At 51.7% G+C, this 22,575-nt stretch overlaps 1 long non-coding RNA gene across 1 annotated transcript in view; it reads left to right on the top strand.

Moving 5' to 3' along the window:
- LOC141374536 (uncharacterized) overlaps positions 1–22,575 on the top strand; it is a 219,209-nt gene that overhangs the window by 731 nt on the left and 195,903 nt on the right. The gene's annotated exons all lie outside the window — the stretch shown is intronic.

Raw genomic sequence — 22,575 nt, 5'->3', positions numbered from 1 at the left:
GTGGGTTGGAGACTGATTCTAGATCAGGGGTTATCAACTGGCAAGATAGGGACGATAGACTTAGGAGAAGATGAGATTCACCATGAGCACATAAATGCCATTCTTGGAAAACACACATCCTCTGCTTCCACCCTGGCGAGGTGCAAGGTCTTCAATGGGGTGACTAGTAGGATGGGGTCAGAGAAAGTCCAGCGGCCAGGAGCCACGGAGGATTCCAGCCCGTGTCGGTGCCAGAAGGCCCGAGCTCCCAGCTCCTCTTCCTTCAGGTGAGGAGTGAGGGCTCCACCGGGGGAAGACAGCCTGCCAGTGGCTGCCTGAGTGGCAGTAGGCAGTCTTGTCAACGATTACCCTGCCCGAGTAATCCCCGAACTCGTGTGCCTCTCCGTTTGATCTGCCTGAGACCCCAGGAGCTAGTCAAATGCTTTTGGCTAATATCGTATGCATGCATAATTAGATGGCAGCAATTGCCATCTGGGTTCCTAAGCACTTGTTCCAACATCCAGGCCCTGGGCAAGGAGCTGGTGGGAGTGAGGAAGGGAGGCCTCCCCCAGCCCTGCCCGTCCTCTGTCAGCCTCCCAGAGAGCAGATTGGAAGCCTGGAGCCTGGGAGCGCAGCCCTGTGGAAGGCTGACGATGCTCAATGAAGAGTGACAACAGGCAGGTGGCAGAGGGACTGGAACTGTGGCAGTGTCTCCGCCAGCTCATGGGTTGGCATGGCTTTGCAGGCTGGGTGGGTTGCCATGAGCATGGGTGATGAGGGCTCGTGGGCAGCCCTTGATTCAGAGAGGTAGCCAAGAGTAGGTTTGAGGGTTCTCAGAGCAGTGACAAGGCTGATGAGATGCCATCTGCCCCACCCCTGGCGCCCGGTCCCTCTACCTTCCGACTGTTGGAGCTCCCTGCGGGTGCCAATGACACAGGCATATGCTTGGCCAGGCCTGGCTGACATTTTCCCGAGGCTGGTGCTCAGACTTCCTGGCTGGGAAGGGGAGGTGGGGATGAGGGTGGTCAAGAGAGCCTGGGGGGGATGGTCTTCTGAGGAGGAGGCCAAAGAGCATGGACAGGCATGCACCTCAAACCCTCATACACTTCCTCATCTCCTCTCCTCTGACTTGGGGAGGGTCCCGGCAATGGTGGCTTTGGCTTTGGCACAGTCCCTTTGTCACACGTGCTACCTGCTGGGCCACATTTTCATCAGCCAGTCCATTCAGGTGGATGTCCAGCAGCTTCTGCCTGGAAGCGCTGAGGCATGGTGTGCTTGAAGTATCATTCATGAGCTTTGGGGTAGGCAGGACTGGGTTGCATCCCAGCTCTGCATTTCCCAACCGAATGACCCAGGTCAAGTTCCTGAACCCGTCTGCGGCTCCTTCAGCAAAATGTAGCCGTGAGGCCCGAGGGGGTGTCTGGCACAGAAGAGATACTCAGAAAAAGTTAGTTTCATCTTTCCTTTCCTTCCATGTAGGGTTGAGCCTACACTTTCTGTTCCCTCCTTGTTGGCAAAGGGGAACAGTGGGGAAAAAAAAAGTCATTCCATAGGGGGTCTCTTGGCTCAGCTGTTTGGCATCGGGAGACTGCATGTGGTCCCTTTTGGCCAAAGAAGCTCCCTGCATTTCTAGTGCCCTGTTCCCTGCCACTTGCCCCAAGACAGAACCTGGGCTCCCCCTTATGTCGTCCCGTAGCTCCATGGAGGCTTGCCTGCCAGGGCACCCAGCACTTGGCCATTGTTTGTGTTGTACTTGTGTTTGAATCCTCAATCTCCTGCACAATTCCTGGCAAATGGTAAGATTTTGCGAAATGTTTGCTGAGTGACTGACTGACTGTGGCCTCACACAGCTGATCTCACTGTGGCTCCATACTGGGCTGTCAGGAACAGATGGAAGGAGAATGGGAGGAGACCAAGATGAACATGGAAGGGAATCAGGAGATTTCAGGAGTCCAACATATCACAGAGGAGAGCATGGCTTTTAGATTCTATTGGCCCAGGTAACAATCCTGGCTCAGCCACGTAATAGTTCTGTGATTTGGGGGAAGTTACTTAACCTCTCTGAACCTCGGTCTCCTCATCACTAAGATGGGTATAATACGTACCTCACAGGGTTATTATGATTGAAAAAAGCATGCAAAATTTGCCATATAGTAGGTGCTCAGGAAAATGGTGGTTATACCGATTATACTTGTAAGATGTGAGTGAGACCTCTTGATATTTAGAGGTCTGTTACGCTTGACTGGAATATAAATTCTGTATCCTGTGACATGAACCTGTCATTTCTTGAGCTCTTTCACTTATTTTTTCCTGTGTCATCCACCCCCAGGCTTGTCTGTATCTTCCCCCTCACTGGGTTCCATATATCCTCTAGTCCCTTCCAGAATTCGCCGAGTTGTGTAGCCTTGTTGAAGATTAGGGGAGGCGAGATTTGAGGAGAGGGTTCGGGGAAGTTGGTGGGACACAGGCTTGGTGATCTTGCTGGCTCTTTGTCTTTTTCCTTCCTTTTCTCTTCCCTCTTCAGAGTATCAAACAAATCCTCACCCTTGCTTCATGTAGACCGGTTCCGTTTGCTTCCAGCTCTCTTGGGGGCCTCCTCTTCCTTTAGAGAAATTTATAGGATGTTCTTTCTGAGGAAAATTCTGGAGAATGCAGAGCTTTCTGTCAGGTTACCTCTTGATTATCACTCACTCAGAAGTGTGGCTAGCTGCTGGTGAAGGCCACTAGATACTCCATTCATAGGTTCTAAGAAGACTTAGGATGACTCCAGGCTTTATTTGGGTTGGTGTCAACAGCTACACTGAGCTGGGGTGGGGTGCAGCAGTAGGGTGGGGTCAGGAGTTGTTAGGACAGGAAATCTGGTAGGGGTTGCCGATACGGATGGTTCATCTGGTTAGTGTGGGGACACTGCCAGCAAACATGAGTTCTAGGGAAGTGCCTCCAGACCCCTGCATAGGGCGGGGAGTTGGCAAGAGCCAGCCAGGTGCATTAGGACTCCAGCCAAGCAGGGCGGGCTTTATTGCCAGGGCAGGAAACCTACGCTGAAGGCTGAGTTTTCGCCCTTTGCTTTTAAATATATGTGTTTCTTGTGTGAGGCCATGGGGCTGCATTCCTATATGCTCATGATGCCGAGGCCTGCAAGGTCAGATGGGTAGATGTGCTCTCTCCTGGAGGAATTTGCTGGATGGTCCCTGCCTTAATTATCCAGGCAAGAGATGGGTTCTGGGACAGAACTCAGAAGGCAGGTCCTAGGTAGGTTGGAGGGTAAATCCTATCCTGCTTACTTGGATATGGACCTCCAGGATCCTGGACGAGCGGGAGAAAGATGGCCTCTGGCAAGGGGCCAAGCCAGGGGTCCATCCTGGTGGTGAGCAACCTTAGGAAGAATCCAAAGTGAACCTGAACCAGATGTGGCTCTTGAACCAGATGACTGGGTTTTGTATTCTTCCGTGTTTTTTCCCTTTTGTTTCTCTGGAGCCTTTGATAAAGTTTTATTTAACCATTCCAGCTTGATCTCAGCTATCTTGTAGAAAGCAAAGAAAACGTTCATGCCTCCACTTGGGGTCACAAGGTAAAGTGGGGAGTATCCTGAACACCACGACTTTGTCATTCCCAAAGGTCTCGGTGATCCAGGGCACCATGAGATCCAGCCTCCTTTATCCCCAAGGGTTCTCTCCGTTGTACACCGTGGAGGATCACAGTTTTAGTTTGCTAAGGAAAATGGCCATTTCTTGGTTGTTGGCAGGGGCAAGGCTGTGACTGACAGTATACAGGCTTCTTGAACATGATATGTATTGAGTCAGTAGCAGCTCCACCCACACCTTTGTGGACTGAGGCCCCAACAGCTCTCCGTGCCCCGATGAGGCTCAGCTTCATAACCTGGGGAGGGGGCTTTGCTGGGCAGGGCTGAGGTCGTTGGGGGCACAGACTCCACCTCCTGTCTTCTCCCCAGCTCCCAAATTGAGTTCCCAGCATGGACTGGCAGCCTGCCCTTCTCCGGGTTCTGGGTCCGTGCTCCCTGCCTGCACCGAGGGGCTTCAGAAAGGTCCTTCTCTTATCTCCCTGCCAGCACCATGCCCCAGAGGCCCACGCCAGCCCAGCTGGAGCTGGTCTTGAGTGCCAGGGGGCCGAGGTGGCGACCTCCTTGCACTGAGCCCTTTTCCAGAGAATTCATCACAAGTCCACATTCAATTAGGGAGCACAGACTGGATGAGACAATGGTCCATACCGCTTGTTAAGTAACAGCCTTAATTGATGACAGGGATGGTGCAGGGGCTTGGAAGTCAGCTCCGATTGTGTTTTTTTAAAATTCTCCTTTCTCCCGGGCTGCCTGCCAGAACTTCATGGCATGGCTCTTGAGGAGAACAAAGGAGGCTTTGAAAATCTTTCTCCCCCTCCTTCAAATCCTTATCTGAAAGGACATCTTTTTCCCCTTAGTTGCTGCAATCATAAAAGCACAGGTGATAAACTGCTTCTTTGTAATCATCAATTGTGAAGGTCTCCTCCCCAAAAAGCAGGAATCGTGGTGGCAGCAAGGTGGAGAGGACCATCTTGGCACCCACCCTGATGCCTATCAAGCCTCCAGAAAGGAGAGGGAGGGGGGAATGAACTTTTTCAGTGACCATTTTTATCTCCGGGTCTTGCGCTGCTGAAATGTCAAGCCGGGGCTAGATGGGCTCCCCTGACAGCGAGCGGTGTTGCTCCCAGGCTGCTTCCGGGCCCCAGGGGATGGAGGGCGGCAGTGGGCGGCGGCGGAGGGACTGCAAGTGAACCGAACACATTGTGAATTCTTGAAGCCGGAGTTCTGGCCTCCGTGGCAATATTTGGGAGAGAAGGCTGCAGGGAGGAGCCGTCAGATCCCGGGTTTGCAATGACCTTGAGAAGCTGTCTCCGAAAGGACAGTGCTTAAACCCATTTGAGAGGCGAATCTGTCTGATTTTTAAGCTTCACAGATAGGTAAATGGACAGTGAAGGGTAGTGAGGCCTGGGGTTTGGGTTGGATCCAGAATCCTGGGTTCCCAGGTCAGCTCCTGCCCTGGGTCACAGTCTGTCTGCTGTCCCCCACTCTGTCCCAGGGCCATGTGGTGGGGAGCTCATGGCTAGTGTCATTTACAGCTAAGAGTGAACAAGGTCAGCTTGATTCGGTAACATTTCAGATTTTTCAAGCTGGAGGAGATGATATCTGAGTTGGTTGTTTTATTTTTAAAAAATTCGCTATGTTGTAGACATGGGTCTAAGTGCATTAAGCTTAGTAACACATTTTATCCTTCTGATAGTCCCGTGAAACAGAGGAAGAAACTGAGGTACAGGGAGGTTAAATGCTGTGCCTCATATCACGGGGTAGTTGGCAGAATCAGAATTCAAACTTAGGAACACTGGGTCAAAACCTTGAACTCTTTACTATTTTATTCTTCTCGCTTTCATGCTGCTAGGCTGGGCATTGAAGGATGAATAGGAGTTTGTCAGGTACACAATAGGAAGGAGAGAATATTTGGCAGGAGTCAAGGCATTAGTTGTAAACAGGTTTGGAAATAATAGGAAACTAATGTCTGTTGATCTGTTGAGTCCCTTCCCTGTGCTAGGCACCGTGCAAAGTGTTTCATACGTTTATTGTCTAATTTATTTTCAGATTAGCTCTGTAAAGTAGGTATCATTCTCCTTTTTGACATGAGGACATCGAGGCTCAGAGAGGTTAAATAAATTGCTCAAAGTCACACACCTACCAAGTACTGATCTTCCATATTGAACCGATTTGAGACAAAAATAGAACGAGTCAGGCCTCCCTGAGATAAGGTGTGGCCTTGCGTTTCCTGACTGTTCCCAGGGCACCAGCATTTCCTTGTTTAGAACATGATTTGATCTTATAACTGATGCTCAATATTTACAGTGGTCTGTAAGCTCCATGAAGACAGGGTCACTGTCCGTGTTAACTGCTAACACTTGTCCAGTACCCAGGATTCTGCTGGGCTCACTGTAGCCTCGTAAACATCTACCAAATTAGTGAATGGAAAATGTTAACTGTGTGGCCCGGTCCTCTATCTTTCCCTTCTCCACCATCTATTTTGCTACGCAAGGACCCCAGTCTCATGTCCCTGGCTGATCTCCACACCTCTATGGATGAAGCCACCAGCTGAGGCCACGGCAGTCACCGTCGACGCTCAGATAATTCACAGATGATCTGCGAGAGAGCGGGGCCATGCAATAGCCGTGGTCAGGATGGCCATCGTCCCCATTTGCTCAGGACAGTTCAGGTTTGCACCTGCGGAGCTGGTGAATTATTAATAGTGCTCCCTTTCACTCTTGAAAGATCCCCAGTTTGGATGATAACAATCTCTGGTGACCCTGGGCCAGTGACTGCCCACAAAGAGGCTTCTGTTCTTCCCAGCACTGACAGAAGTCTGCTGAGGCAGAGCAGAAGCAAAGTGAAGCTCGGGGGGATAGGAGCACATGGACAATTCCAGCGATTATCCTTTTCATCTTCTCCACAGCCCCACCTTCTCCCCTCTGCCTGGCCCTCCTTGGGGTGGCAATAATCACCTCCCTCTGCTGGAGGGCTGGTGTCTTTAGTCAGAAGACCCCGCCATTGGCCTTGTCATCTGGGGTTCAGGTTCTCTATCTGAATCTGAAGATGAGAGGAATGGAGTTTGCAGCTTGTCATTTGTATTCTGTATGACCCCCCCCCGTCCCAAGGGGAGACACTAAAGGAGTAGGTGAGACCCTGGCCGCAGAATCAAATGCCTGGACAATGGGGAAGGCAGCATCTGACGCCTGAGTTCTCAGAGCCTGCTTGGAGGTCAGGAATGCAGCTCATCATTTGGTAGGGCCCTGTAGAGTTTGGAAAAATGTGCCCATCATGAGAGCCCACGCACCCCTCCTCCCTAGCTATGGATCTAGAATTGGGGGCTGCCAGGGTGGCCAGACTGGATTGGCAGAGTGGCTCTGTGGGGTGACTACAGGGCCTGGGGAGGGCGTAAGAATTTACTGGCCGGAAGGTCTTCAGCAGTAATTAATTAGCCAATCAATTCTCATATTCATTTATCAGGCTTTTACTAGGCACACCAGGGGCCCAGCCCTGAACTAATGGGGTCCCTGTCGGAGAGCTTTTCTGAATACACGACTGTCGGGACCTGATGCTTCCTTATGCTCAGCCTCGTCTCTGGCTTGTGCTCACTTGAGGGGCCTGCCTCCTGGGGTTGGCGCTGACTGCGGAGAAGGGCTGGGCAGGAGAGCTGAGGGCAGGAAGGTGGGCTCCAAGGCCTGCCAAGGGTTGGGGGACATGAGTGGGGGGTTAACTCTTTTTCTGGACGCCCGGCATTTCGTGGCCCGGGGAACCCCTCCAGAGGAGCAGGCTGTAGACTGACTGTGCCGGACTCTTCCACCAAACGGCACCGTGTCCCCTTCCCCCACTCGCCTCTCTCCCGGACTGCTGGTCTTCTGGGGGCTCAGCCAGCTCCCCTTTGCCCTCTGGAGGTCTCTTCTGGCATCTCAAGTCCCTGAGAGCTCTGGGAAAGGCTGATTCTGTTTGCCCTGAGTGACAGACACTCTTGTCTGCCTTTCTCTCTCTGCTCTGCCATTTGATCACTTTCCTCTTTTATCTTTCCCAGACTCCGGCTGCAGCCTCTGGAGGGTCCCGGGGAAGGGGTGTGAGGACCCAGTTCCAGGAACGTCTGGGCAGGGTCTGGGTTGGACAAGAATGGGAAGAAGCAGGAGGCGTTGTTGGTGGGGGAGGGGGGTGGGCATGGAGATCTGAGAAACTCAAGAACAGTGTCGAGTCTGTGGGAGGGCTGCCCTTGTGTCGGCCACCTTCCTCTGGGCCCCAGAGTGTGGACAGGAATCGGGCCGAAGTTCCAGATGCGAGACCCCGGTGATGTTTCCCTTGGATGCTGTCTGGCCCTCTTTCCCAGGGGAACTTGTCCGTCTCACGGGCCTCCAAAGGGCAGGCTGCTCACAGAACAGAAGAGCAGGGAGGTCAGGGTGAGGTGGTGACCTGGAGCAGGATCTGGGGGGTCTCGGAGCCGGGCCATAGCACAGAACTGGGGGCCTTGGTCAGAGCCTCTCTCGTGTGAGATGGGGAAGGGCTGATACCCAGGACTGTCCCTTCACTGGACTTGTGTGGTGCTGTGAATTCTAGATCTGGGGGTGTGCCTTCGCCCCTTACCCCTTCGGCTTGTGGGGAACATAGAAAGGGAAGTGGTCAGCAGATGCTCTCTGGGGAGCAGAAGGCACAGGGGCGGGTGGTTCCTGGATGGCCCTAGTGGGGCAGGGACCTGGCTTCAGGCTGCTGGGCAGCTCGTCACTGCAGCAGAGAGTGCTGGAAGAGAGGTCACTCTGGATAGATCTGGCTGCAGAGAGATGAAGAGCTATTCTCTAGGCCAAAATGCTGGTGCTTCTTTTCAAAAGTACGAGAGGCTCATTTGCATGTCATTTGCATCTCATTTAAACACCAACTCATTTAATGCTCAGGAACCACTGAGATTTCTTCCTAGGCCTTGCTTCTTTCTTTCCCCAGGTTGTTTCTTTCCCTCACCCTCCCCTCCCGGCATCCTGAAGCATCCAGCCAGACAGACCCAGCCGGATGGGGCTCTGGGGCTCGGACTCATTGGGCCCAGCCCAGCCTGAGGAGCCCAGCCATGGGCTGGGGGAGGAGAGAGGCCAGTGGGGAGGTCGGCTAGACGGCAGACAGATCTGCAGCCTCAGTGGGGAGGGGTGGACCTCTCTTCCCCTCTAGGCTCCTGACCCTTCCCAGGCTGTGGGCTCTCCACCTGCAGCAGAGAGTGGGAGGGGGACAGCAGATCCAGGAGTTAGCTGAGAATGGGTTTACTGTGCTCTGGGGAAGAAAAAGAATGCAATTAGAGAATTGATAGTTTTGTTTTATTTTGCCACCTGCGGGCTCCTAGGGAAATCCTGTGTGGGAGCCGGGGAGGGAGCTGCTCTTCGGGACACAAAGCCCTGTCCGAGCCACTGGGCGAATCAACATTGTATTAGTGCAAGAAGGAAGCTTCCCCTGCCTCTCCCTGCCTCCTTCCTCAGCCCTGGCGGGGGCTAGAACCTGACCCCAGAGGAGAGGAGGCGGCAACGTTGCTCCTCCCCCTCCCCAGTTCAAAGAGCAGCCCAACACCCAGGGCCTTAGGAAAGGCAGCTGGTGAGAGGTGGGAGGGGGGTGCGGGGGAGGGGTGGCTGCTCACCCAAAGCCATACGACTGGTTGGAAGGCCGCTGGGCTTGGGACCCACCTCTCCTGACCCCACCTGCAAGGCTTTAGGAAATCTTCACATCTCTAAGAACTTAGAGACCTGATTCCAAGTCTGGCTTGCTGGCCCTGACCCCACCTAGCCCTGACCTTGCCTCTCCTAAGATGGGCAGGAGCTCATGGGAGAGGCATGATGTTAGTGACCCCGCTGGCCCTCCCCAAGCCAGAGTGGGCACCAGCTCTCTCCTCGAGAGTGAACCCCAGCCACACTCTGATGCCTCCTAATACCTGTAGCAGGGTCCTGTCTCCCCTCTGGAGCCTGCTGTAGCTTCCCCCTCCTCCTGGTGGCCTCCGCCCAGGTCTTGGCCCTCCCTGACAATCTGGCCCTTCTAAAATGTGCATTGTTCATTAGGCACTGTGTGATTAAGGAACTTTATCTCCCAGACATGGATGGCGAAGCTCAGCCTCTCTCTCTCTCTCTCTCTCTCTCTCTCTCTCTCTCTCTATCTCTCACACACACACACACACACACACACACACACACACACACACACACACACAAACACACACACAAGCCAGGTCCTCTACAGCTCCTATCTGACTGGAGGATTACCTCAGTTTCCACGTGTGTGAGAAGCAGGGCTGTGAAGACAAAAGGCTCTTGTAACTCTGTCCATTTCCATGGGGAGCCAAACCTCCTGCTTCAGGGCCGGCTTGGTTTCCGGGCGTGTTCAGGAAGAGGGAGGCCGGAGCCGGGAGGGAGGCTGGCACGGCCCCCGACCTGCAGCCGCGGAGACGCCTCCTCGGGGCTCCCTGCACTGCGGTACCCGTGTGAGCCGTGGGAGCCGTGGGAGCCGCTGTCGGGCTGAGCTCATTATGGGGGATAATGTGAGCCGAGTGACATGGAATATCTGTTCTCTCCCCACTATTACACTTGTCGCTCGCTCTCTTCCTCTGGCAGGTGAGCTAAGGGGTTTGATTGCCTGTGTGTCGGATCTCTCCGTAACAACCAGGCAAACGAGACAATCGGCTGCTCGGAGCACCTTGGCTGGAAGCGACCTCAGGAGTGGGAAGGGGCCAAGTCCTGAGGGAATGGTCCCCTGCCCCTCCCCATCGAGGCTGTGTGACTGAAAGGATACTTTCCTTTATCCCAGAGAGCAAGGAGGATTCCATTACACTCAGGCAGACTTGTTGCTGAGACAGAGCAGACATTGGAAATGACTTCAAATGCTCTAGAGAGCCTGGTGGTGGAATGCCCCTCCCTGCCTCTTCCTCAAGAGGTGTTTGTGTCCAGCGGAGGGGCCTCAGAGAGAGAGGGCTGTGAGTTGTCTGGCTCGTTTGTGGCCTGGAGGTTTCCAGAACATAGGACGTTAGATCTGGGACGGCCAGGGCTCCCCAGTTGGCTGGCCACCCAGAATTGCCTTTGGGGCTCCCTAGTAATACAGAGCCTGGAACCAGCGCAGCGCTTCAAATCACTCCTCCCAGAGTGGGACCCGGAAATCTGTGTTTCTACCAATTCCGCAGGTGACTCTGGTACATAACCAGGACCAGGGGCTGCTGATCATGCCTTGTCCTTGCCCCCCAGGGATGGGGAAGCAGAGAGGTAGACATGCAGAGATGCAGAGATGCCTGAGAGCTTTGTAGCGCGATGCTGACAACACAGAGGGCACCTAGCCTGGGGAACCCATGGGGAGGCAGAAATGTGTTCCAGAAGGCTCCCGAGTGGAAGGCCCACCTGAACGGGCTGGTCCGGGGGCATGCAAGATGTGGCTTGGCACACAGGAGGCAGGTGGGATGGGAGTGTGCATTGGGAACAAAGGCCCTAGAGCAATATCTACTGTCAAGAGACAGGGGTCTTGGACCCACGAAGGGTTAACGTGAGGCTTACTCCACGGCCAATGAGACACGAGAGAACACCTAAGTCTCAGAGCTTGGGCCATGGCCACAGAGGAGTCATGGGGTTTTGAACAGAAGCCAGCAGAGGAGAGGAAGAAGAGAGCTAATAACAAAAGGCTTTCCTTCTGCAGATGGGCAGAGGCACTGACAAGGCGGCTTAGTCCGCGCTGGGATGGAGGAAAGGGGAGTACAGCCAGGAGCAAATGGGCATCTGCCTTCCAGGGCACGCAGTTCTGGGCAGCATACGCTCACATCAGCCCTGCTCTCCAGGCTCCCGGGGGAAACTGGGGAACTGGGGTTGGTGGGTATTGACCTGGGTTACCAATATTCCTTCCTGATGACTATGCCCCCTTGAACTGATTGAAATACACAATTCCCCAGAGGCCGCCTGCCCCCTGATATCCTCCATGTGGTAGGCAGAATTCTAAGAATGACCCCAGGGACCACCACCCTTCCTTGTGAGCATGACATCACTCCTGTGATTATTTCACGACACAGTTGACCTTGAGATAAGGAGATTATTGGGGTGGGCTAATCTAATCAAAGGACTCCTTTAAAAGCGGAGTTTTTCCAGAGAGAAGTATGAGAGCGATTGAGTGAGTCATGCTGGCTTGAAGATGGAGTGGCCCACGCAGTGAGTGAGGCACATGGGCAGCCTGTAGGAAGGGAGGGCTCCCCAGCTGACTGTCAGCAAGGAAAAGAATCAGGACCTCAGTCCTACAGCCATAGGAGCTGCATTTGGCCAACAACCTGAGGTGGAATCTTCCCCAGAGCCTCCAGGTGAGGGACCAGGCTGACCCACACCTTGATTTCAGCTTTGTGAGACCTGACCGAGAACTCAATTGAGCATACCCACACTTCTGACCCACAGAGGGGGAGATAGTAAACGAGTGTTGTTTTAAGCCGATAAATTTGTGGCAATTTGTTATGCAGCCGTAGAAAATAACACACTAAGTCTAATATCCTGTCACCTGGCCTGGAGTCCATCCTTCCTAATTTCTGGCCTCATGGGACCAATCAGGGGTCCCTGTCAGTGGGGAGCAGGTCAACAGGTTACAAATCCTCTTCTTAACATCCTCAGTCCTCAGACACTTGCTACCCCTGGGGTGAGTTCTGACTTATGGGCAGAGGGTCAGTTACCTCTAGTTCTCACCGTAAGAGCAGTGGTGTTGGGTATATCTTGAACCTCAAGAATGAGTTAGCCTGGAGTTTCCCAGATTTTTCACCCTCCCACTCATAGTAAGAGCAGTAATAGGGGTTATGATGGTAAGAGCTGGTATTTGATGCACACTTCCTACGTGCCCGACAGTGAGCTGAGTACTGTCTCGGCAGGGTCTCCTTTAATCCTCATAAGAACTCTATGAGATGGATATTATTATGATTCCCATTTTGTGGATGAAAAAACTGAGGCTTAAGGAATTAAGAGACGGGCACTACTCACTGTAGGTTGTGGAGCCAGGATTTGAATCCGAGTGTCTGAGTCCAGAGTCTGAGTTCTCAACAGTCACGGAAACTCTCCCTCCCTCTGCACCAAGCACCCTGTATTTTTAAAGATTTTTGTCTGGCAAACAAACTACGTTTATCAAGTAATAATTTGTTTTCCCATTTTTTATTAATCAAAGCCATGTATGACTGCCAATCAGGGGTTCAGATCAGCGTGAGATTAGCAGTGTTATCACACTGAGTTGATATAATTCCAGCCAAAAGCAAAGAAATGATGTCTCAGTTAGCAGTCTGTGCGGCCTTATCTTTGGTAAGTGTGTCGTTTCTGCTAGGCATACAGAAATATTAAAAATAGCTCCTGAGCCCCTGTTACTACCTGTGGGAGCCTGTACGAGTCTGAGGACCATGGATTGGGGCCATTGGTCTAGATCTTCCAGACCCTTCCTATCTGCTCTGCTCAGGCCTCCACATCTCTGTGACCTATTCAGGTACCTCTCCTTCATAGAAGGGGCTGCAGAGTGAACAGTGTGATGCCCCTTCCAGTCCTGCCCCGATGCACACACACATGCTCACATGTACACACACACACACACACACACACACGAGCACCATCATTTTCCTCTCTAGTAGAGGGTAGTTCAGTCTTAGTCTAAAACATACAACTTTCCAGCCTCACATCACCATAAATGTACAGAAGTGTTAGCATATGTAAGTAAGGAGGGACTCTCTTTCCATCCTGACTGTAGATAGTCTGAGTTCTGCTTCTCATACCAAGAATCCGTGATTCTAGTATGATGAGCCCCTAAGTATCATTCATTCATTCAAAATATGTTTCACACCTAGTATGTGCCAGGCATTGCTACGTACTAAAGATTCATCATAAATATGGGCCAGGCCAGCAGAGGCAAGAAGGATGCCCCCTGACAGCCCAGAAGTCAAGCTGAGTCACGGACCCTGCAGCTGAGGGCAGGAGAGCCTGGGACTGTCCCCCGCCCCCCAGAACGAAGGAAGAACCACTGGGGCTCTGGGCAAGTGTCGGCATCAGGAGAGGCAGGGGAGAAGGGCCTTGTAGAGACAGCTGTCAGCTGTTGTCTGGCTTCCTCCCCTTTGTCAGAGAATCCCCAGGTTGCCAGAGTTCCAGTGGTCTCCTTGGTGGTGGTTCTCACCTGGGATTACCCTCGGCCATCGTGTTCTGTGTACTGGGCCATGGTTGTCGGGGGTCATTGGTGGAAGGGCCACGTCAGGAATGCCAACAGTACAGTGGGCATCAGAGTCTGTGAGCCAGGGGCCCAGTTTGGATGGGAGATGTCCTCTATCTGCACTTTTTTTTTTTTTAAGATTTTATGTATTTATTTGACAGAGAGAGACACAGCGAGAGAGGGAACAGAAGCAGGGGGAGTGGGAGAGGGAGAAGCAGGCTTCCCACTGAGCAGGGAGCCCGATGCGGGGCTCGATCCCAGGACCCTGGGACCATGACCTGAGCCGAAGGAAGACGCTTAACGACTGAGCCACCCGGGCGCCCCGTCCTCTACCTGCTCTTAGCTATGGGTGGGTGCCCTGACATGTAGGCATGAGGGAAATGGGAAAAACAAATTCTCCAGGTTTGATTTGGCTAATGGGGTTCCTGCTGCTTCTCTGACTCAAGACGACTGGACAGGAGAAGAGAGCTGCTCTCCCCCACCTCCAGTATCTCTCCCCTCCCCAGCTCTGTGTTGCTGTCCCTTGCTGCCCTCTCGACAATCCTGACTTCTCTCCACAAACAAGGATGTGCTAGGGTGGTTGATAATGTAATTTCTATAGAACAGTTATGATTTATTGAGCACTCGCTATGTGCCAGGTCCCATACCAACAGCTTTCTATGCATTCTTTCACTTAGCCCTCCTAATAACTCTGAAATGAGACCCGTTCTTATTCTCATTTGACACCGGAGGATATGGAGGCTTTGGAAGGCCAGGTCATGTGCCTGAGGTCACAGATGTAGTAATACTGGTGTGAGTGGGATTCCAGCCCAGCTCACGCTAGAACCTGGGGCCCAAGTCCCCAGATACTCTTGACTGCCCCCATCCATCCCGGGCCTGTTCCCTGGGGAGTAGGGCATGATCTGGGAGAACTGAGTGGATAGAAGGGCTGGGGGACAGGAAAGCTCCAAGGGGCATAAAGGGAGGAATGGGGGAGGGGAGATTTTCCACGCCAAATGGCTTTGAGCTCTTTCCAGCCAACCAAGCTGGCATCTTCTTTCTCCCTTTCTTCTGGGGCCTCTGGGAACAGTGAGGGGAGGAAGCAGCCTCTGCCTCTACCTTCCTGCTGCTTCTGTGGGGCCTGGAGTGGTTCCCCACCCTCTTTTCAAGACCATAAATAATCGAGATGTATTACTCAGGGACTGCCATGGTAACATCTTCCGGTTACCAGGGAGGCAAGATCCAAACAAAAGTATTCGATTAAATATTTCTGGCCACTAGAGGAATCCAGCCGTGTAGCATTGGGATGTGGGGGAAGGGAAGGGGCGAGGAAGCCTTATCCCTTCTCTCCTCTTTCTGTCCTCAGCTTCCTCCCCAGAGAATGCCTGCTCTGCCAGATGGGGCCTGTTGTCCCTGGACTCTCCCTGCTCTTGAGAGGCAGAGTTCCAACCTACCACCCGGGTCTCTAACTTTCAATGAGCATCCCGAAGTCGGCTCTGAAAGGGATGCCCCTGGCTCTCTCAATAAACACACCTTCTTCTAATTGGTTTAGGGTTGAGTTGGAGATCCAACTACAAATCATTCCCACATACATCATCCTTTTAAATGGAATCAGCAGGCCTGCAAGCTGGTTTTCCCCAGACACCGGGAGCATGCTATAGGCATGGAATTATGGCCGTTGCGGAGAGAAGAAATCAGGGAGCGATCGATCTGGGGTGGGGTGCCTCCTGTCCTAGGGGCGGACAGAGCTGCTCAGCGGGGACTGTCCTCCCTGGAGGCCTGGCCTGGGAGGGAATCCATCCCCATTCCCTAAGGTCACACAACCACTATAAATATTGCTCCTAATAACCCAGCGCTGTTTGTTTAACATAAACTTGCTCTGCCCTCCGAGGTAACCCGAGAAAGTGCCGAGTGAAGCAGAGTTTAGGAGGTGTAATTTAAAGTCGCGCTGGCAGGCCTCCGTGTGCGGCCGAGGTGAAGATAAATCTCCCTCGGCAGCCCAGTGGCCTTCTCTGTGGCTCCACCTGTAAGTGGTTGAGTGGGGAGACATCTCAGAAATCATCTGATCTAGTTCAAGGTCTTCATTTCAGGGAAGGGCACTGAGCTGGGAGGTCAGGTGACTCAGCCCACATCACCCAGCCAGTAAGTGACCACTCTTTCTAAAACCCCATTTCCTAATGCAACACCTCTTCTCCTTCCCCCTGCCCTGGATGAGATTATGGGGGGATCTGTACAGAGCCTGAGAAATCTAGTGAAAGGGGGAGGGCTGGGGAACGGAGACACTGAGGCAGCCTCTGGGCCTCTTGCTGATCCACCTCAGCCCACCTAGGCTGGGGAGAACCTTGAGCCTCACCCCAGCCCTGTGTGCCTTGTAGACAAAGCCCTTCTGCTCTCTGATACCTCCAGCGATCAATATGTATTCCTCGAGCAGCCTAGGCCGTGCAGACTACTGATGAACTGCTCCTCTCCAAGAGCAAGACTCCTCTCATCTGGGGCCATTGTTCCACTCAAGTGCAAGCAGCTTGGCTGCAGGCGGAGTGGGTTAGGGGAGCCTGGCCCCTGGGGCCAGACTGATGACTACCTCCTCAACCACCTGTGTGTTCCAACCGAGCCCCCAATTAGCAGCTCATACTTTGTTTATGAAGCCTTTGTGGGGGCTCAAGGTGAGCCAGGAATCAGTGAGACAAATAAATAATTCCAAGCAGCCCAGAGTGCAGGGGCGGGGAGGGAGGGTGGCAGGGGTGGTTTGCCTAGGGGGCTTGCATATTTTATCACTGTGCAATCTCCTGACCCCTCTCTTCTCCTCTCCCCTCTCCTCCGATGCTGCCGGGAGTTTATATTATCTAGCACACTCGTCGGTAAGTCTATTTACAACCCAGGCATCGTTGGTTTGCCTGCGAGAGAGATGCCCATCCCCAGATTAGTTAAATTGGAAATAAATTGGTTGTTAAATAAAAGCCCTCTGTGGGATGTGACAGTGATGAATGAGGGATGGATGCGCCTGGGGAAGGGAGCGGTGGCTTTCTGGATTGAGACCGTATAGCTGAACTGGCCCCCGGAAGCTTGAGTGGCACCGAGCAGGGGTGGAGTGCAGGCAGGGCGGGCACAGGCCCGGATCTTTGGAGGGAAACCAAGGGTGGGGGATTTGAGCGCCCTCCAGGACTAGATTCTCTTATGCATATAAAGTGCTTTTATATACGCTCTGTCTTTCATTTTACAACTTTATGGTATATTTTTCTTGCTTGACAGATGTGGAAACTCTGGTAAAATGCCTTGCCCGTGGTCATTGTCGAATAAAAAACAATTCCACGCGTAGGAAGGAGAGATTGTAGTTGAAAGGATTCTTTCCGGGCAGGGAAAGGGACTACAGGTGCCCCTGCTTTCCGGAAGTTCGACTTAGGCCTCGTCACTTTTATGAAAGACCTACTTTAGTACCTGTTTTCACCAACCGAAGGCACCCAAAGAGGATTTTTGCTTATATGAGAAAAGGCAAAAAGCAAAAGTACCGTTCAGCGTTTGTTTTGCGGCGAGCCATTATGGAGGCAGCCGCACCCTGAGTGGGGAGAAGGGTCTCCCCGAGCTCCTTCCTGGGAGCTGCACTCAGCATCTCAGCATCCCGCTGTCAGGGCTCTGAATGTCTGAGAGCATTATCTCGATTTATTTTGTGCATCTCTTAGCAAGATGTGTCCTAAGGTATCCGAAAAGCCTGAGAGAGGTTATTTTTTGGGTCTGGGGAATGCTCAAAAATTTTTCCATAAAAATTCATATTAATTTGCTTCTTTACTTTGTACCATTTCGGCTCAGAAAAGGTTTCATGGGAACGCTCTACTTTTGGATAGCAGGGGACACCTGGATTGCATAGGAGAGGAGAATGATCTGACCCTAAGAACTGTAAGCGGCCGGTAAGTGGGGCCAACAGGGGTTTTCTTTCATACACAGGAGTCAACAAGCTAGAAGACGCAGGTGTGGGGCAGTGGGGCAAAAGATGACGTGGTGGGACAGTAGACAGGAGAATGGTTGACCTTGAGGCTGGCCTGTCCTCAGGAGGAGCTGTCTGCTGGCTCAGGATGAAGGTGGGCCGAAATTCAGGGGTGTGGAGAGAGAAGCAGAACCCAAGTTTGGTTAACAAGCATTTTGTTCCAGCTGATCAGTGGGAACGAGCAGTTCGGCTAATCATTTATGAGGCAGAGGAAGGGCATGTTGAGGGTCTGTGTCTGGCCTTGTCACAGGGAAACAAGGAGGGGGGGGCAGGCATCTCTGGGTCTCTTCTAAGTCATATGGGAAAGGGAGGTTTTTGCAGGAAGCTTTTTCCGGAACACCAAAGATAGGGGATATCTTCACATCTCTAGTTTTCCAGACTCACAGGCTGAGGCCAAATCCAATGCTGTCATCATGCATGTATACCTGCAGAGTTAGGACTGGCACACGGGACTCTGGACGCCACGCCACTCACGTCACTCCATTTCTCTGTTCTCTCACCTCTTTTGTCTCTGAGCAGTGTTCAATGTTTCCTTCCATCCTCCTCCTATGAAACCTGCTGTATAGAATAAAGACGCCACCTGCTGCTTACCTCTCCCAGGGATGTTTGCGTCTGACTAAGGACCGGAGCTTTTAGTTTTGGAATCTGAAGAGGAGAGTCCTTTCCAGGATTAACCTGTCCAGACTTGTCTCTTCTCTCATCAAAATCATAGGGTCACTTCTGCCTGAACCTGGGAGGGATAATAGATCAGAGTAGAAGATGACAGATGATAAGGAGTTGGTTGATAACAGGCCATTGAATCAAAGACTGTTAGCTGGAAGGGACCTTAGATGATCTGGCACAATCCCCCATTTTCAGATTGGAAATACACGTGGGAGAAGGGACAGTAGGTAGCCTTGGGTCTCCCTACCTGTTCATGTCCTGGAGAGAATGAAGGGACCTCACCGCCCTCCTGGGCTCTCCCCCATCAGCACCAAATCCTCCTCCTCCTGACGCTCTGCCCCACTGCACAAGGTTAGGAATGGACAGTGGTGCTCAAACTTTAGTACGAATAACAATCTCCAGGTAATGCTAAAGGCAGAAGTCTGCAATTCCATTTCTCCCCTGGATTATATAGGAACGGAGCCCAGGAAACTACCAAGATTTTTATCAAGATTCTGATGAGCCTGAGAAGCAGACATTGGGGAAACATTGGTGGGGGCCATGACAGGAGTCTAGAAGGATGGTGAACAGAATGACCTGCAGGCTCTGTGGGCCCAGGCCAGCAGTGATTCGGCGGTGATAATTAGGCAAGTTCAGAGATAGGGTGGGGATGGGAAGTGATCTTCATTTCTCACCTCTAGGAGTTGTCCATGGGAGAGGAAGCCATCTTCCCCCCCTACCTTATCTCCTCCTTAGTCCTCACAGAGACAGAGCTTGGGGGAGGGGAGGTGTTCTTCAGGGGGATTAAAGACTCCTCCCTGAAAGGTAACAAATTCCTTACTAATTATGCAATTATTTTATTATGCAGCCTTAATGAAAAAAAAAATACACACACCACTCAAAGCCTAAAAAGAAGGCTGTAGCCAGGACTTATCCAATTTAATAAATCCTCTCCATCCCTGAATTATTTCCCTGATTTTTTAAATATAAGTCTGCAGGCAGGTAGGGGGATGGTCTCTGCTTGGCTTTCCCTTCTTCTCCCCATCCACCCAGCAGCTCTCTCCATGTGGGTGCCAGGGTATATACCCACCTAACCTTCCTCCTTCATCCTGTCATGTTCCCAGGAGAAGGGGTGTGAGAGGGAGACCTTGGGGAGGACTAGAGGGAGAAGGCCAGGCTAGATCATGGCTCCTTCAGTTGAACTTTGGCTCCGACGCTTTGCCCCTAGCAATGGCCCACCTTCCACCTGTGAACCAGCCCTGCCCCAAAACATGTCCCCTTTCCTTAGCTTTCCTCCCAACCAGCAGCCGTAGCTCCATTCCCCAAAGGGTTAGATGATAAAATGTGGACAGGTTATCCCTTCAAAGTCACAGATTTTGAGTCCAACGGGGCTGGGCTCAAAGTCATCCTGAGCTAAGCACTGGGGTGTGCTCAACCTCTGAGTCTCAGTTTCTTTACCTGTAAAATGGAGATACCAATACCTCCCTCATGAGGGATGTTGTGAGATCATCAAAGGAGACCACGGACTTCCAGGATGTAGCACAATGTTTGATACAAGCTGGTGTCCATCAACCCATGCCCTGCCCACCCCCCACCTCCTCAAAGCCTTACAGTGAATATCTGCAGGAGGCATTTATAATCGTGGGGAGACACTGGGGGCAGTGGGGACTCTCTTGGTTCCCCTGAATTTCCCTCACTTATTTCCCCTTCCCCATAGTCTTGTGGTGGTGTTACTATAAGGAGGGCTTTGTCTCTGGGGCAGGGAGTGGTGGTTCAAAGCTAGGGAATCAAGAAGTGCCTGGAGAGTCTTGTTTCTCTGTCTCTAGCAGAAGGGCTGGGCCCAAAAGAGCTCATTGCTTGATTCTTCTCCATCACTATCGCCATGGTGACTGGCTGCGACCTGAATTCCTTAGTATCCTGACTGAGGCAAAACCACCCATGCAGGATGCTGTCACCCCTGGATCCTGCTGGCCTTGTACTCTTACTGCCATGGGGGGAGAGGGGGGGTTCAGTGTGAGAAAGCTGCTGCTTCCCAGCTGGAGTACCACCACAGCCCCTGAACCTCCGTCTGCCTTTCTATCTCCATTCTCTCACTGCACACTAACCCACATGCACCCTAACAGGGCACCATCTCTAGGCACTGCGTTGTCACAGGATCCCAGCCAGGCAGCCTGGACTTTGAAGTCAGCAGGACCCTACTGGAAGGCTGTTTCTAGTATTTCCTAGTGGTGTTGTCTTGGGTTAGAGTTACATCAACTCCCCAGACCTCAGTTTCTTCACCTGTAAAACGGGTATGCTAATAGACTATACCTCATGTGAGGATCGTGTAAGGTGGTGTATAGGAAAGAGTTTTGTTAAATTAAAAGCACTGAACAAATTTGTGGGGTGGGTGGGACCAGGCTAGCACTGTTTGAAGATCTATTACATGTCCATTATGGTTTTAAACCCTAAACACATATGATTTCATTGAATTCAAAGCATGAGGTAGGGCCCAATTATTTATTTATTGTAGTTTTGATTGAAGTATAGTTGACATGTAATATTAGTTTCAGGTGCGCAGTATAGTGATTTAACAATTACATACATTATGAAATGCTCACCATGGTAAGTGTAGTTACCCTCTGTCACCATACAGAACTATTACGATATTATTGACTGTATTCCCTATGCTGTACTTTTGATCCCTGTGACTTATTTATTTTATAACTGGAGGTTTGTACCTCTTAATCCCCCTCACCTATTTCGCCTGTCCCCCCACTTTCCTCCCTTCCATCAACCACCAGTTTGTTCTTTGTATTTAAGTCTGATTTGTTTTGTTTATCTGTTTGTCAATTTTTTCATTGCACCCATGAAGAAATGGAGGCTCACAAAAGCTAAGTAAGTTGAGCTCACCTAGCAGAAAAGAGCTAGAGCTTGAACTGTTATCAGTTCCTTCTCTGTGAGAACCTGTAAGAGATCACCATTTTTATTGATACAGATTAACGACGTTTTTTATTGAGCATGTACTTATGGGGGCCTCTAGGGGACGCTAGAGCAGTGTATGACAGGGTCAAGGAGCTTACATTCCCTTTGTGATAATAGGACCTGGAAAGTGAGCCAGCCTTTGAGAGGGGAGCCCATGACAAAAGCCACGTGTGGAGACAGGCAACATGAGTTCTAAAGGTTAAGAGGGCCTCCTGGGCTGGAGGTCATGAAGGGTGAGGGAGTTGCGGTAGGCTTTAAAAGAATGGGTAGGGTTTGAAGAGGCAGAGAATGTGGGTGGGCAAATCTCGTGGGAACTTGGACCATCTGGAGAGAGCCCTAAAAATGTGCTGAATGGTGGGGGAGGGCCATGGATTATTTTCCACGTGGCTCTACAGAGAGTTGGCTATCACTTGCATGAATCAGTTCAGTAGCAGATGCCAATGTGTACCCCACAGTGTACTCAGACATGTGCCCCTAGAGCCCCAGCTTGCTTCAGAGTCACTTGTCTATTCTGTGGAAGCCTGCAGCAGAGCAGACACTAAATCTCTTCTTGCCATGTCTGCTTCTTCCCTTCAAAGCCACCTATCCAACGGCTCCCAAGCTGGGCCTCTCACTCTTCAGATGTTAGGCTCAGCTTGATCAAACTTGATGTCCCCCAACAATGGGATCAGAGGAGCTGGCTGTATGCTGCTGGGACCTGGCCCAGCTAAGCTGAGGTCCTGAGGACTCTCAGATAGGCAGAGGGTCCAGCCTCTTCCTTGCCATCTGAAGCCCAGTGGTGGAGCTGAGCAATCAGGCTTGGATGTTGCTGGTGAAATAGAGTGGATTTGATTAATTTCAGACCAGGATGGGGGTGAGGGTGAAGATAATATGGGCAAGCTGTGGGTAGCTAAGAGTGAAGCGGGGATGGGTGCATGCTGAAGGCGGGGAAATCAGAGAGCGGGTCCCTAGTCCCTCAGCTACTTCCTTTGACCCAATGTCTGTGCTGGGCCAAGGATCCCTCTGGGCAACTTCTACCTCCTCACAGGAATACTTTGTCTCATTTCCTAGCAGGACATCCATGCATCCTGAGCTAGGTCCACCAGGTGTGTGTAAGGAAATCCTGGGTGTAGAATACATACTGGTTGGCAAGCTCCATAATCACAACATGGTCACTTAACTTAGTGTGACTCAGATGACCACATTTATAGGCTGGCTGACTTATTGCTCATGCCTTGAACTTTGGGCTACTCAGTCTCCATGCCCTTCTAGGCTCTTGAACATATACCCCTTCAAAGCATTCTCTTATCTTTGGGCATCCCCCTGA

This window comes from Callorhinus ursinus, unplaced genomic scaffold (genome assembly GCF_003265705.2).
Source record: "Callorhinus ursinus isolate GAN/ISIS: 27379988/994484 unplaced genomic scaffold, GSC_fseal_2.0 scaffold19, whole genome shotgun sequence".
Taxonomy (NCBI): Eukaryota; Metazoa; Chordata; class Mammalia; order Carnivora; family Otariidae; genus Callorhinus; species Callorhinus ursinus.
The sequence above is the reverse complement of the archived record's forward strand: the minus strand, read 5'-3'. Positions and strand labels throughout refer to the sequence as shown.